General features: G+C 38.9%; 1 protein-coding gene across 3 annotated transcripts in view; it reads left to right on the top strand.

Annotated features, from left to right (window-relative positions):
- The first annotated feature begins 3,624 nt into the window (after window positions 1-3,624).
- The window catches only part of bcan (brevican), a 62,317-nt gene continuing 50,150 nt past the window's right edge, over window positions 3,625-15,791 (top strand). For 2 of the 3 annotated variants that reach the window (XM_039751006.1, XM_039751023.1), the window contains exon 1: window positions 3,625-3,892. The gene's annotated coding sequence lies outside the window, so the exon portion shown is untranslated. Of the gene's footprint in view, window positions 3,893-3,938; window positions 3,957-15,791 lie in introns of those variants that run through there. The other variant, XM_039751015.1, reaches the window with a different exon arrangement.

The raw sequence follows: 15,791 nt of genomic DNA on the forward strand, positions 1-15,791 counted from the left end.
CAAAAAAGCCTGTGCAAAGCAAAAACAGGAGTGGCAACAACACTCTTAAAAATATGGAACTTGACTGTGATCTGTGGTTCCTCGTACAGCCACTGCTTGACAAAGAACCATTTCATTCTTGGAGGGGTCTTTGCATATGAAATTGTTTTTTTCAGCTTGGAAAAAGTTGCTAATATGTGGAGAAAAAAAGAAATCTTTAAAGTATAGGTTACTACAGGATACTGATAGAACAATAAAACCCAAACTTAGCCTGTGCTTTTCAAAGCAGCAAGAGTCCTTTTAAAGTCAGAAATCCATTGGTATTTCATAAATCTGTTACCATTTTTGTGAGCATTATGGAAGTATACCAATATAAATATTATTTAATATTTTATATAATCACACACTGGATAATTTACCACAGAAATCAGAACATAGTAAGCCCAGAAATTAGAATGTATAATATAATGAAGCACTTATTTATGTTAGGTATGATGTCTAGTTTAGGGCTGGGTGGTCTCGTGGCCTTGGAACCCATGAAGATTTTGTTTTTTTTTCCCCTCCAATCTTCTTCTTCTTTTTTTTTTTTTTGTTTTTTTCTGTCCTCCCTGGCCATCAAACCTTTATTCTTCATTAGTATTGCCTAATTTTATTTTTATATTTTTTCTTGTAAAACACTTTGAGCTACATCATTTACATTAAAATGTGGTATATAAATAAATGTTATCATTCTAATTACGTGCTTATTGTACTGTGTGGTTCTGCACCTTTTAAGAATTTATTATATTTTAAAGTATATTGTAATCGTACCACCAATACAGTTTACGCACTGCTAAGAACTGAATTTTATTTAGCCGTAGATAGTTAAAACACTTGAATACAATGATATGTGCTAAGTCAGGAGTGTCGAACACCCGGCCTGGAGGGCCGCAGTGACTGCAGGTTTTCATTCTAACCCCTTTGCTAATCAGTGAGTAGTTTTCACTGCTAATTAACTTCTTTTCCCTTCATTTTAATAGCCTTATTTTTAAGGATTCAGTCCTCTGAATTTCCTCCTTTCTTCATTAAATGACAGCCAAACAGAAATGAGATGTGAAACAATCCAACAGATGACCAGCTAAACTGGGATTCTGAAGCTCCAACCAATTTCTTAATGAGAAGCTGATTCTTGCTGTTAATTAAACTCATTATTTATTTCCATGGCTTTTTGTTGCTTCCATTCTGCCACAGCAGACATTTCCAAAACTGTTGATTTTTCTATTTTTTCTAAGAACACTGTCAGAATGTTTTCGTGACCTGAGAGATCAACCTTACCGAGACCATCACCTTTCTTTATTTTCAAATAATGTGTGATGGGCACAGGTGAGCTGGTCATGTGGTGACTTGTTCTGTGTCTCATTATTGTTTGGCTTCTAATTAAGGAAAAAGAGACAACTAAGCGGCCTGAGTTCAAGTTAATTGAAACTAATGGAAAAGAAATGAATTAATGGCAAAAACTTCTAACTGAAGATAGTTAGAATGAAAACCTGCAGCCATTGCGGCCCTCCAGGACCAGGGTTTGACAGTTGTGTACTGAGTCTTACATGAAACTACTCCACCAATATAAAATGACACCCTGAAAGAAACCATTGCCAAAGATTGGGTGGGAAATTGGGCAATACCAAATGGAAAGTAGGCATGAGAAACAATAGTGGCAAGATGCCAAAAGATGTTGTCCATTAGTAAAGGGCAGGGATGGGTATACCCATGGGTGGGCAAAGTCAGTCCTGGGGGGCCGCAGTAGCTGCAGGTTTTTGTTCCAACTCAGTTACTTAATTAGAAAACAATCCTTGCCAATAATTTAATTCCATGGCTTGTTAGTGCTTTAACTCTTCCATGGCAGGTCATTCTCATATCCTAGATTTTGTTTCCCTTTCTAAGCATATCATCCAAATGATTTGAAGTCTAAAATGGATGAGTAATTCTCAGTCCTTCACTCTTTTCTCTTCACATTCCTTCCAAGTGATTAATTAAATCAAATACTTGACAATAAATACAGGTGTAAATGAAAACAAACTAAATGGAGAACTGCTGGTTACTTTTGTCATTTGCATTTTATTGATAATAAGGAGCAATTAAAAACCAAAAATGCAGCTGTTTAAGACTAAAATAAGTAATGGTCTAAAATCTTAATGAGAGAGACAACTGAAATGAAGCAGAAATGTTGCTTGAGCAATAAATGCTTCATATTAAGAATTTGGGTTGGATCAAAAACTTGCAGGCACTGCAGCCCTCTAGGAACAACTTTGCCCACCCTTGGCATAACTTAATGTAAAGTGGGCTTGACTGAAGGGTGATTAGACAGTAGTGGTGGAATTATTGTTAGGTGTTGTCCATTAGCATAAGCAGGAGCATCTAAGTATCTTATTTATGTTAAGTCACCATGACCAAGAATAGCGGATTTCTCTGCAGACCTAACATGGCTTGTTATCTTTTAATAAAGTCTGACTGAAATCTGTGACTTTTTGGCTTGGGAGAATATTCTATGACAGTATTTGTAATAAATAAAGGTTCTTTCTGGAACATTCATGTTGATTGTTCTTTTGGGAAGCCAAAATGGTTGCCCTATAGCATTGCTCTGAAGAACCACTTTGGCACCTTTATTTTTTAAGCTTGCTGGACAGTGATGAAAACATTGAACTAGATGTACAACATACAAAAAAAAAAAAAACACTTGAAAGAAGAAATGGAGAGTTTAATGAAAGCTAAATGAAATATTGAATTTAAAACCTTGTGAAATATTGCAATTCCAGGGGAAAAGTGTAAGGAAATCCCTCTGTATTGCAAAAAACATGAAGCTATTTCTGCCAAAATGAGCGACACTGACTACTGAAACCAGAAGGGCCCCTATTTGATTTTTACAGCATTTCAATTCAATAAATAATTGTGAAGTGCAAGCTTTCAGTTGTATTTGTTAGATCAGGTCAGTTTAATTCTGACTATAGTAAAAAAAAAAATAGCAATAAGGATCAACTTTCTATTTTTTCACAAGAGCCTTTTCAGGGGTTGACTTAATTTACTCAGTGCTTTTATGGTTGGTACTGCTACTTCACATCTCCAGAGTTCTGGGTTCAGATCCCAGCCTTGGTGCTGACTTGGAGGCTTTTCCATGGACTTGTTCTGAATTTAAAAGGATGGTAGTGCCACTCGGTCCAAGCATTTCCTGTCTTGCAGCTGATGCTGCTTGGGACCTCGACAAGATAATAATGGATGGACAGATAGAAGGCCAGATAGATGCTGTGGTTGGATTTAAGAAAAGGATATACAGAAAAATAAAGAGCCGAATTAATAAAAACGAATGCTCTAAACCTAACGCATTAGCTGTTACGCTTTATTCAAGGTCGAACGGTCGCATAACATATGTCTTCATTCTTTTGATACCTTGTTAGTCTCTTTCTATCCTAGCCCTCCGCCACCACAGTCTACTATACTCATTCTTTAAAAGCACATCTCTAATTAGCAAACTATAGTTTTTACATATTACAAATTGATTTATCAAAAATAGTAATTACATTCGACAAGATCGATGCTCTCCTCCACCCCCACCATCACCCCCACCACCCTTTGGCCCGTGAGCGCGCGTGTGTGTTCGTGTGCGTCACGCTTAGAAGAAAGACTTTTTTGTAGGTGGGATAAAGTAGGATGTTCGCAGGATTTCCCGCTTTGCAGTTATTCTGCTTGCCACTCCAGCGCCCACTCCCTTTCTGCCTGCTAACTCTTGCCGGATCTGTTCAGCTGTCCTCTTCGCAGTCCCTCTGCAATCAGCGCCGCAGTAACTCATCCCGCGTGCACTGCAGCATCCGAGGCGCGAGGCGCGCGACTCCCAGCTGAACTGAGCCTGCGGTGCTGTGCACCTCAAAGTGACAAGAAGCAGGTAGGCTTGCGCTTTCTTCTTCTTCCAAAAAAAGAAGCCGGTAGACGCAGGGAAACAAAGAACGGTCAGTACCACAGTCATTTTTTAAACACGTAATTAATTTGTACCGGTGAAACATTTTCTTTAATATGAGTAAGAAGAAATCAGAAAAGTTTCTAACTTCACTGTCCCCGGCTCTCTGTTATATGTGCATCTCTGCGGAGCCCGATAATGGTTTGCATGTGGACAAGCAGTTTAACGTATTGCCTGTCTCCTTAACATCCTCTCTCGCTATCTTAGGACATCGGTGTTTGATAATGTTGGACAGATTCAAGGTGCAACGTGCTGTTCACGTTTCGATGGAGCTTCAGTTTAGACGTCACAATTTTGTCCGCAGCCTTACTAACTGAAGACACGTCTTTATTGATAACGGTGCAGTTTACTCTTTCGGTGTTCACTTACTTACTTGCATCAGCAAGTTAGGGAAATTGCGCTTGAGCTAAAAATAAACGCATTGTACATCTATCTATCTATCTATCTATCTATCTATCTATCTATCTATCTATCTATCTATCTATCTATCCTTGAAGAGCTGCACAGAGTGAATCAAGTTTCTTGAGGAGAGTATTAGCATATGTTAGCATATGGAAATCGGAGCCTTGTTTGTTTTTTAGCAGCAATCAATAATTAAGTTGACCTGATCTGACAACTAACCCTGAAAGCTTGAAGAATGCGTCTTGTCATTATTTATTAAACAGACATGGAATTTCATGGTTAAGAAAAAGTAACTGCACCCTCACCCTCATCAATAGTTGGAAAGGGTATTTGATAAATATTGAATCATTTTTACTGTTGTAAAGTGAATTAAGTAACCCTGGCTTCAGTAAAAATGAAACAGTTTTGCTTATGTAAATTCAGAATTAAAGTATGTATTAATGGTATGAAGTGTAGCACTAAGTGAAGGTCTGCCCAGAACAGGTGGTGCTTTGTACTGTATATGTATGGCAAAGTTTCTTTCTTTCTTTCTTTCTTTCTTTCTAAAAAGTGCCCCTCCAAAATGTGTTAAAAAAGCTGACTGAGCTTTTTTGTTTGCTTTTATCCTTTCTTGGCAAACCTGATATTTCAAATAGGAAATTAATTATGCATGCTGTGCCTCCTGTGTGATGGGGATGGATGGGACTCTTGGCTTGCGTTTGCCACCGGTCCTTGAGGTCTATTTTTAATCCTGAAAGCTTGGAGAATAATAAAGAAATGTAGAATTAATAATGATAAACTCAAGATATATGCAGCATAAGAAATTCTGAGAAAATTCAGTTAAAAATTAAACTCATGCTGTCAATAAGCAGATGATTCATTGTGTTTCTGTTGTAAATTGAGCTGTTTTTTATTAAATTCCTTTGGCTACACCTCCAGTGCCTCCCTAAGCTGCATCAGTCATAAAATTTAATACCTGCTCCAAGACAGAGGCTGATATATTTGACATATTTGGTTAAACATCATGAACATGTTTGTTACACAGCTTGCCTTATTGTCATGTTTAAAAAATATTTTGAATAGTAATATCACAGCACCCATTTACCACAGTTCACAACATGAAGTTAACAAAAAGAATCATGTAAATGGAAATGGGACAATTGTTAGTGCTGCTCCTTCTCAGTACCAGGAGACTAGTTGTAAATTCCGGCTCGATTACTGTGTGAGAACCTTTTCGTATATCACTCTGGATTTTCTCCTACAGTCTCCTCCCACATCCCAAAATGTATGTTAGGTTATCTGGTAGGTCAAAATTGTCCTGGTATGTCATGGTGTGGGTGTCTTCATAAGTGCGTCCTATGTTGGCTGGCAGAAACTTCGGGGCTGTTTCAGGCTTTTTCCCTGATTATTTCCAGGATGAACTCCACATGGCCCTAAAACTGGATTATGGATTGATGGATTATGCAACCGCTTATAAGAAAAATCACTGGCAATCATGTGGTGCTTACAGCCTAAATGACTAATGAGTTGGACCCATTTTATATGCAGAGTATAATTTCAATCACATTCCACTCCTGCTTTAGGGCTTCAGTTTCTACATCTGTATTCTTTTTAAAAAGCATGTTTATACTTTAAATATGTTAATGAACTCTTAATGGTTATTGGTTTGCCTTTCTAAGGTCTCTTACTCAGGAATTTATAATGTGAGATGTACTGATGCAAAGGTATTCTGGCTGGTTTCAGTTTTTCCCCCCCATCTTGATCTACATGGCAGCCTACCGTTTTAAGAATAACACCTTCTGAGTCTTCATCTGTGAGAAAAGAAAAGTTCAATATTTTTAAAGGCTGCTGATTTAGCATGATAATCATGTTAATGTCTCACATATTACCTTTCAGTTTGGTTACCTGAGACTTCAATCACATCAGCTCAGGTCAGGTTGGGGGGCATGCACTGGCACAGTGCGTTGCCACACCCAGCTAGATCCTGGTTGGCAACCCCCGAGGCAGACATGTGGTCCAGTCCTACCCCCCAGAAATGACCATCTATCTGTCATAGCCAGGTACTATGTGGGCATCCCCTTGGCCTGGTCCAGCCACTCGGGTTCTCAACAATGAAAATCCTGTGAGCCGGATCACCCTTGGGGAAAAATGCCACATGGCCATAGTGCCTTAACTGATAGTCCCTCACAATGCAAGTAATGTGCTTCATTTGGGACTCTGTGAGCAACCTCTCATTCAACACAAAGTCAAACCAGCAGTAGGATTCCCCCAAGAGACACAGTACTGAAGGAGCCCAGTTTTCATCTCTGTCCATGTCCCGCAACCATATAGCAAAACAGTAAGCACCAGGATTCTAAAGACTTGGACCTTTGTCCTTTTGAAAAGATGTTGGGAGTGCCACACACCTCTTTCCAGCAACCTCATGACCCCCATGTTCTTTCAGTCCATCAACTGACTTTATAGGAAGCCAGAGACATGAATGTCACTGCCAAGGTAAGTAAACCTCTCGATGAGATTGAAATTCCCTCAGAAGATGGATAAACTGCTGATGGCTCTACCCAAGAGGTTGTTAAAGGCCTTGATCTTGGTTTTTATCCAGGACACTCACAAGCCCAGCCACTCAGACTCCCCTCTCAGTCTCTCGTAAGTCCTGAGCAGAACCTCAGTTGACTCCGCAAAGATCACAGCATCGTCAGCAAAGTCAAGATCAGTGAATCTTTCTTCATCAACAGATGCCCCACTGCTGCTGGTCCCCATGACCCTGCCCAATACCCAGTTCATGCAAGAACTGAACAGAGTAGGAGCAAGAACACACTCATGACAAACCCCAGAATCAACTGGGAAAAACACAAAGGTTCTGCCTCCACTCTGTACCGCACTCATAGTTCCAGTGTACAGATTGGCCATGATTTCCTTCTACTTTGGAGGGTATCCTGCAAAGTCTCAACATGTCCCACAGGGCAGCTTGATCAACTGAGTGAAATGCTTTACAAAGATTGACAAAGGCTGCAAAGAAACTCTGCTGATATTTGCATTTGTGCTCGATGAGAACCATCAGTGCCAGGATGCAGTTGATGGCAGACTTCTTACACATAAAACCAGACTGCTTCAGTCAGTAGTAGGTGAACAAGAGATCATGGGTTCTATTGAGGATGACCCTAGCAAGGACGTTACCTGGTACTGAGAGCAGTGTTATCCCCCTATAGTTGCCACAATCCAGGTAATCACCCTCTTCCTTCCAGATAGGGAAATAAGTCCCATTTTCTAGTCAGTTGGGATGACGCCTGTCTCCCAAATGAAAGCAAAGATTGCTTGCAATGCTAAGACGACAGCCTTACTACCAGTCTGGAGAAGTTCACCCCAGATACAACAGATCCCTGCAGCCTTCCCTACCTTCAACTGGATCACCGCCTGTGCAATCTCAGTGAGATTGGGTGGTCCACAGCTAATTGGAGGATCAGCTTCAAGAACGGTCAACCCAGAGATATCCAACGTCCTAGCCGGAAGATCAGCTTTAAACAGCTGCTCACAGTAGTCAGCCCAGTGAGTCACAACTGCAGCATCATCCATAAGGACTGTTCCATCAGCCACCCTGACTGAAACTCTCCGAGGAACAGATTCAGATGTGCGTAATGCTTCAATTCCTCTGTAAGCAGGACATGGGTCGCTAGACCATAGATAGTATGTCACTTGCTCACAGATTCCTCTAACAAATGCCTCCTTATCTGCCCTCAGATAAGCTGTCCTTCTCAGTTCCCGGTTCAGACTGGAGTTGCCATCAAGACATGTGATGTGACTCCTGTCTTTGAATTGTTTGTCCTGGGTATGACGTTAAACTGCATTCCCAAGAAATCTTTGGGTTTGGTGGCAGGATTGGCACTCCAGCCACCGTAAAAATTTCATGCAGCCACAAAAGGCATACGGGACTCCTTTCTGGTCTCTGTGGAAGTAGCTCTGCTGCAGCCACCCATAGGAAGGCTGCTCATGTTATGAAGGGGTTGGGGGAAAGCCCTTGGGAGCCTTATCCCCAGAAGAGTTAAAAATGGGGTGAGGTTTGTTGGGGATCAGACCTGGTGTGGTGCTGAAGCGTTGCTCACTGCATGGCAGCACTTGGGTCTCGATTTGAGGCCTCCCATCTGGGTAGGTGCGTGGAACATCTTGTCATGATGATCATCTTCTTCTGCTGTTGGAGGAGTTTTGTGAACTCCACATTTCAGTGTGTCTGAGGTGTCCAGACCTAGGACTGGCCAGATCTCTGTAGGTGGGTACACCTTCTATTGGTCTGGTTGCTCTGACGGCTGGCATAATCAGGGAGTAGCTGTTACTGTGGTGGATCAGCTCCTTCCAATGGTGTCCAATGTCGCTCCTTTAAATGAGTGTATTATGAGACTCAGATTAAGGCACTCTCTGGGTGCCTCATCTGTTGTCTTTGTGTACTTAATGCTCCAACTGTGGTGAGTGATGTATCATTGGGAGAATGTGCTCTCTTTTCAAGTTATTTTGAAAAAAAAGTGTAAAAAATCTTCCATTCCCCAGTTCAGTGGAGAATGTGAGCTTAATGTAGGCTACTTTGTAGGCTAAGTTTGTTTGAAAAAATCAAGAAGTGAAGCAAAGATTATTGAATGGCTGAACTTATTTTAAAAGCTATGGCCACTATCTCTATATATAATCTTCATTTGGATCTTGATCTTTGTTTGTCCGCGAATGAATTAGAAGAAGAAGCACTAGATGGCAGTAGAGAGACAGCTAAAACATAGGCATTGCATTAAGAATCTCCTCCAGGCTTATACTACTGAAGACTGTAGTACTCCAGTCACATCTCAAAACACAGACATTCAAACTAAACAAATTGTTGTGCTTTAAATTATAACTAAAGAGATTCATTTAGATCTTGATCTTTGTTTGTCCACGAATTCCACCCATGCGTAGACCACCTTCCAGTTTAGTACGTTGTTGTTACTCACAGATGTCAACAATGTGCCGGAATAACGAAAGGGGTGGTAGACAGTGTTACCCTGGTTAGCTCCTGAGGCCTGGTTAGAGAATGAGATTGCTGAAGATAAAAGGTACGTGCCTACGTAACATATACATGAAAGAAAGACAGTGGGTAAGATGAATGACAACGTAGCAGCACGTTCCAGAAATTATTATTGTTACGTTGTAGCCGGCGAGTGCTGCACATCTCACAGTTGTACCGTGACTTGCTCACATGTCAGTGAAGTGATCCCTATTTATGCTTTAAAGAGCCTGAATACCTATGTGTCCCCCTTTAATAACCATTGCTCTGTGTATATTGCCTTACTCTTTGGATTGCCACAAAGCAACCTGCGAGATTGAGGAAAGGTTGAGACGACATCGTGAGAGGAAACGACAGCGTCATGAAAACGAGACGGACTGTGAACGGACAGAAGCAGAAATGCTGCTACACCACCACATAATTACTATTTGGACAGTGATTCCGAGTAGGCCGTTCCTATCGAATCAATGTCCAAGAGTTTTCTTTTGTAATTTTGTTTCCCTTATAAAAAATCATAATGCCCTGCGACGAAGGGCACAGTTCACGACTGGCAGCCGCGTTTAAACAGGGAGCCCTTCACAGACAACTTTAACACGCGCAACGTAGTTGGGCGCACATGGCTAGTATATATATATATATTTTGTGGCTTCTGTAATTCATATAAATGTTGCATGATGCTTTATCTACGAAAGACACTACTACAGGGCTATTTTGGCAGGAAGATATGCCCTGCTGGCTCCTAGCATTTTCACAGCAATCCAGTTTTTGGCTTTCATGTCTTTTCTGGGGACTTTGCATGTTATTCTCAAGTTCACATATGTGTTTCCACACATGTTATTCAGGTTGCTTTCCACACTTGAAAGACAGCCTGTTAAGTTTCCTGGCAAGTCAAAGCTGAGTACTTTCTTGTGGACTGACATAATGATACCCCTGCTAGCGTAGACTACTGTTCTGCACCTCTTCTGCTGAGACAAGCATTGCTCCAAATGACTTGAATGTGGTGGGTAGTATTTAGGTTGTTAAACATATTCTTTAAACACTTGCAGAAAATTTAATATAATAAGGCAATGTAGTTTGTTATGTCATAGTTAATGGAGAATAGTGGAATTTCTTTCATTTTTTTGCTATGCAGTTCTCCATTTGTTACCTGCTTAATCCAATTAAGGGTCAGAAGAAATCTGAACCTTCCCTGGCAGGACTACAGTAGGAGCAAGAAACCATTAAACAGGGTGCCTGACTATCACAGGTTAAACTCAGGGACACAGTTTAGAGGTGCTAGTTAAACTAACACACATGCTGTACATGTCTTTAAAATGTATGAGGAAAACTAAAGCATCTGTATAGCCAAGATTTGAACATGACATTTTGTGGATCTTTAGTAACTGTGGCATGGAATGCACCTAAATAAGCCATCTGGATACCAGAAATGTCAGCCTCATGGCTAAAAGGATCTCACTGCTACCTGGAAACAGAGCTTGACAGCATGGCATGACAGATGGTTTCACTGTTTGAATATGCCTCATAGACTTAGAGCTTACTTAGTAGTAACAGAGCCTTTGGAGCAGACCATGGCTATTTATGATAATTTCATTGTTAAAAAATATACAGTAAACATATTGATTACTTAGAAGAATAATCATAGTTTTGAACATATATGGTGGCATATTGAAAATACAGTAATCATTTTTTGATTTATTTGGTGCTGGATTTAAATATTTTTTTTTCAAATCAATTTGAAGTCAGCCCGATAAAAGGCATAAGCTGATAGACTAAATTACATTATTTGTTTTGTTAATTACAAATAAAACATGAAAAATATTAATCTATAGGAAGGAAAGCATGACAAAGTCTAGATTTGTACATTACATTTTCATTAATCAAATAATAGTTAGCTTAATTTATACAAACTATTGAAAATCAAAATACATCTTTCACAAACTCTCCAATGGGACAGTGACATCATATTTGGTGTACTGTGTGCAGTTCTGGTAATCATAAGATTTAAAGAAGCTGTTCAGGGAAGAACAGCCAAGTGCATCCCTGGACTGAGGGGTATGCCCTACTCTCAAAGACAACGGAAAATATGTTTAGACCTGAACAAAGAAGGCTGCCTGAGGACCTTAACATTGGAAATTGCATTCACAAAATAAACTATACAGCATTTCCAAACCTGTGGTCCATGGTGGCAATGGAGGTGCCAATCAGACGATCACAGTCGATTTACAGCAGCAGCAGGTTGGATTGTGGTCGATCCTGGATGACCTCCTTATCCTCACCCTGACAATCTGACGATAGCACTTGATTGATGTAAGGTTGTGAAACACTGCTATAGAGTCTTTTTTCCACAAATATTCATAGAAATTTGGAGGTCATTAACAATTGTAGTTAAAAGTGTAGACCAGTAAGTTTCAAATATCATTAATTAGAGAGAGAGAGAGAGAGAAAAGAGAGGCTGGGAGCATGTGCTGATAAGCGTGTTGCCGCACCCACTACACGCCAAACCAACGGGATTGGAACCCGAGTGCAATGGGTGACAACTCAGCACCACAATGAAACAGTGTGAGTTTTTTTATGTTGGCTACAGTGCCAATCCTGCCACCAACCCCTACGTTTTCCCTGTAAGTTGGAGGCTATGGGACAAAATATCTTCCTTTAATTTGTAAAATATCATACATTTCTTTGCAACAAGTAAAATATTTATCACTCCCTTTGTCTGTTTTACTTGTCCAACTTTTCTTGTGGTCCAATGACTAGGTTATGGTAAGAGTAGCATCCATGTAATTCCTCCATTTAATTTTTTATCTTTTATTATGGCCTATCTGCAAGTTTCAAATTGTATTTAAAAAATAAAATAGAGCAACAGACTGATTATGGCCACAGATGTATTTATTGAGCAGTTTTAAGATTAACTTAGTTTGCAGTGTTCAATATCAATCCAATGACTATGAATAGGATAAAGGCTTTCCTCCCACAGTCCAAAGACATGCAGGTTAGGCGCACTGGCGATCCTAAATTGTCCCTAGTGTGTGCTTGGTGTGTGTGTGTGCTCGCCCTGCGGTGTGCTGGCACCCTGCCTGTGGATTTGTTCCTGCCTTGCACCCTGTGTTGGCTGGGATTGGCTCCAGCAGACCCCCGTGACCCTGTAGTTAGGATATCGCAGGTTGGACAATGACTGCCTGACTGACTGACTGTACTGATTAGTTATACCCATGAGTACTCCTATAATATAACCTGTAACACGTTTAAGCAAATGGCTATTTCATTTTAATGTCACTTTTTATTTGTTTAATTTCTTTGGGTTTTCATCAAACATTTAGAGACAACATTAAAATGATGAGCTGTTATTACGGTAAAAACAACATGCTCAAACTAGATCATTAATACTGTGTATACCAAAAAGTTAAACATATAACCATGAAATTTTATAAACTGATAGTTTCCCTATTTTATAAACCCAACTTTAAAAATGTTCTTTAAGATTATTGACGGGGGAGACACGGAAAACTCTGATACCCAAAATGGGGCACAAACTCCACCATAATTTGCAGCATGCTGCTAGTAATCATGAAGATCTTTAAATCATGCACACAAATTATATATACACATTTACAGACATTGAAAGATTCACAGATTTACAAAACGCATATATGACAAAGCATGGATGAAGAACGACAAGATAAAAATGATCATTTTATAGTGGCAATGACAGGGAAGAATAAAATTTCATTAAATGGCTGATGAATAATGAACACAGAAGTACTGTATATGTCTCAGTAGTCAAGTTTATAATTTAAAGACTTCTTAAACTTCAATTGTGCTGGACCATTAAATACAAACAAGCTACTTCAGCCTCTATTACCGATTACTATCGTTCCATGAGCAAACCAATCCACATGCCTTGTGTCAATTGTAAAAATATTTACCAGTTGTAATTAAGACTTGCAATTTGGAAGTTGCTTCAAAAACATGTTAGCTAAAAAGATAACTGTACATTAAGCAGACAGAACACCAAAATTTGAAGCAGTTTATGTTAGTACTAGCTGTGCTGCCCGTATAAGCCTGATTGACATCTAAGAAATCAATGTAGACGTCAGCTTTTAACATTTGCAGTGCATCATCTGGCTTCATATGTCTCTGTTATACACCATATGGTATGGGATTCATGAAAGCACTGTTAAAGTTTGTAATGCGCCATCTATGGGAATAACAAATGCAGTACATTTTATTACTAAAAATGTTTGTGATGCTTCATCTTTTGGAATGACAGAGACATAGCAACCAGATGGACACACTCACAGACACGCAGATACTAATCCTTTTACTAAGATAGATGATCAGGGAGTGCCATTTGACTTTTCTTGCAGTCTTAATACCACTTGTAGTTCATATCTGTAATTCTAGCTTTATTAATAAATGGATAAAAAAAATGAAACTAAAAAAATGTGTTACAATAAAAAAATCTCATGGTGTAATACATTTCTTGAATTTGCTTTCTTGATATAATACATTTTCGATACTGGATCACCAAAAGGAAGAAGATATGAATTGTGTGTTATTGCTAAAGATCTACATTAGATAAACATTACATAGACAATAGACAGTTACTAAATATATTCTGCAAACAATGAAAGAATTACTGTATTAAAAGGTCATATAAACATATTGCTTAAAGTAGATAATGCACAGTCTTAGCTAGTCTCCCATCAGTAGAGTGCTATTTCCATCTGTTTTTAATGAAATTCTGAAGAAAGCCGAAAGTTGTGCCATGTTAACCACATTCTCAAAAGACATATGAAAGAACGAATCTCTTAACAGTAAGTTGTATATTGTGGCTTACAAAAGACATGTCTGACATTAGAAATACTTTAAAGTGCTGCAATGCATTAGATTACAAACATTAATGATTATATTAAACTTTGATGCCTCAGTAGACATAAGATTTCACTTCTTTGATGTTTCATAAAATTACTTTATTAACATTAATTAAATGTTCTTTGTAAAATATAGGTGGGGAATTAGTAGGGTACAGCTTAAAAGGCCTCAGTGTAATTCACATATAGTAGATAACGTGACTATAATGTCTGCCAAGTTGTGTTTCTCTCTCTGTGTATTTCTCTTTTTCTTCCTTGTTCTCTTATCTGTGATGACACCAAAATGGGACTCCTTCTGATTCATTTATTTTTGAGATTCAAATATGAGCTCGGAGAGAATTTTCCTTGTGTCAGCAGGAAGACCTTTGTTGAGTCAGAACAGACTGTCAGCAGTTAATTTTTCTATTAGTATTTTTTTTTTTTTTAACGGAGTACAATCTACAGTAGTGGTTAGGACCAACTTGGAATGGGTTCTGCTTTTAAGCCAGATAAATAAAAAATGGGCAAAGCGTGACAGCACTTTTACTGGTAAAAGAGTGAGACAGATGAGAGACAAGGAAAAATTATTAAAATAAAATAACTGCCAATAGCAGACGTTAACCATTCGGCATTTTGCCTAGTTGGTAAGAGTGAAAGCAGATCTGCTTTTCCATTTAAATTTGTGGTTTAATAGTAGATGTTATATTTTCCAGAGGAACAGGCTGTGGGGACCATGAAAGCAATATGGAGAATGTGAATGAGTCTTTCTTTCTTTTTTTCTTAATGAAGACAATATGAGTATAAAATGGTTATAATGAGGTTGCCAGTGGAGCTTGAAAATGGGTATAGTTGGAAAGGAAATAAAAGGAAGACAAAACTGTATTTAGATAGAGGTATTATTGTTAAATAAGTTTAATAAAAGGAAATTAAAAGAAACCATTTTGGCAGTCTATCTCTGCAGTTAAACTGTGCCTTGGCCTGTTTAAATTCCAGCAGTGCTGCTAATGTCTTTTTCAGAGCTGCTGAAGCATTCAAATCTTGGTTTTCTTCTAATTTAAAATTAGATTTGGGAATTTTGGTATTCTGGAAAACTACAATTTGGTATTACAGCTCACAATGGTCACTACTTAAGCAAAAAAAAAAAAAAAATGTAACCCTTTTTGGTAAAATCTATTTGCTTCCTCTCAGTTATAATGGTGTGCCTGTTGTGATGTGTCTGAATTTTCTGGTCCATAAAACACATAAAAAGCCTTCATTGTCTGTATTCATATTAACAGTATAATGTCTAGAGATAAGCATATATGGGGTAGTTCAGTTATCAGCGCTACAGTGCCTCAAGAACCCAACATTCAGTGTTCAGATCTCACACGGAGTTGTTGTGTGGGTTTTTTTTATTTAGCATGGGCTACACTGGTTTTCTTTTCACATTTGCAAAGTGATGCAGATTAAGTGTCCAATCTAAATTGGTCCTGTGAGTGTGTTGAATGGATGAATGGACCCTGATCTGGATATGCACTCTGTTCAGGGCCTGTCTATCTCTTGCACTTGATACTTCAGTTAGGTTGTCACCCTCTGTAAC

The sequence above is a fragment of the Polypterus senegalus genome, chromosome 1 (genome assembly GCF_016835505.1).
Source record: "Polypterus senegalus isolate Bchr_013 chromosome 1, ASM1683550v1, whole genome shotgun sequence".
Classification (NCBI taxonomy): Eukaryota; Metazoa; Chordata; class Cladistia; order Polypteriformes; family Polypteridae; genus Polypterus; species Polypterus senegalus.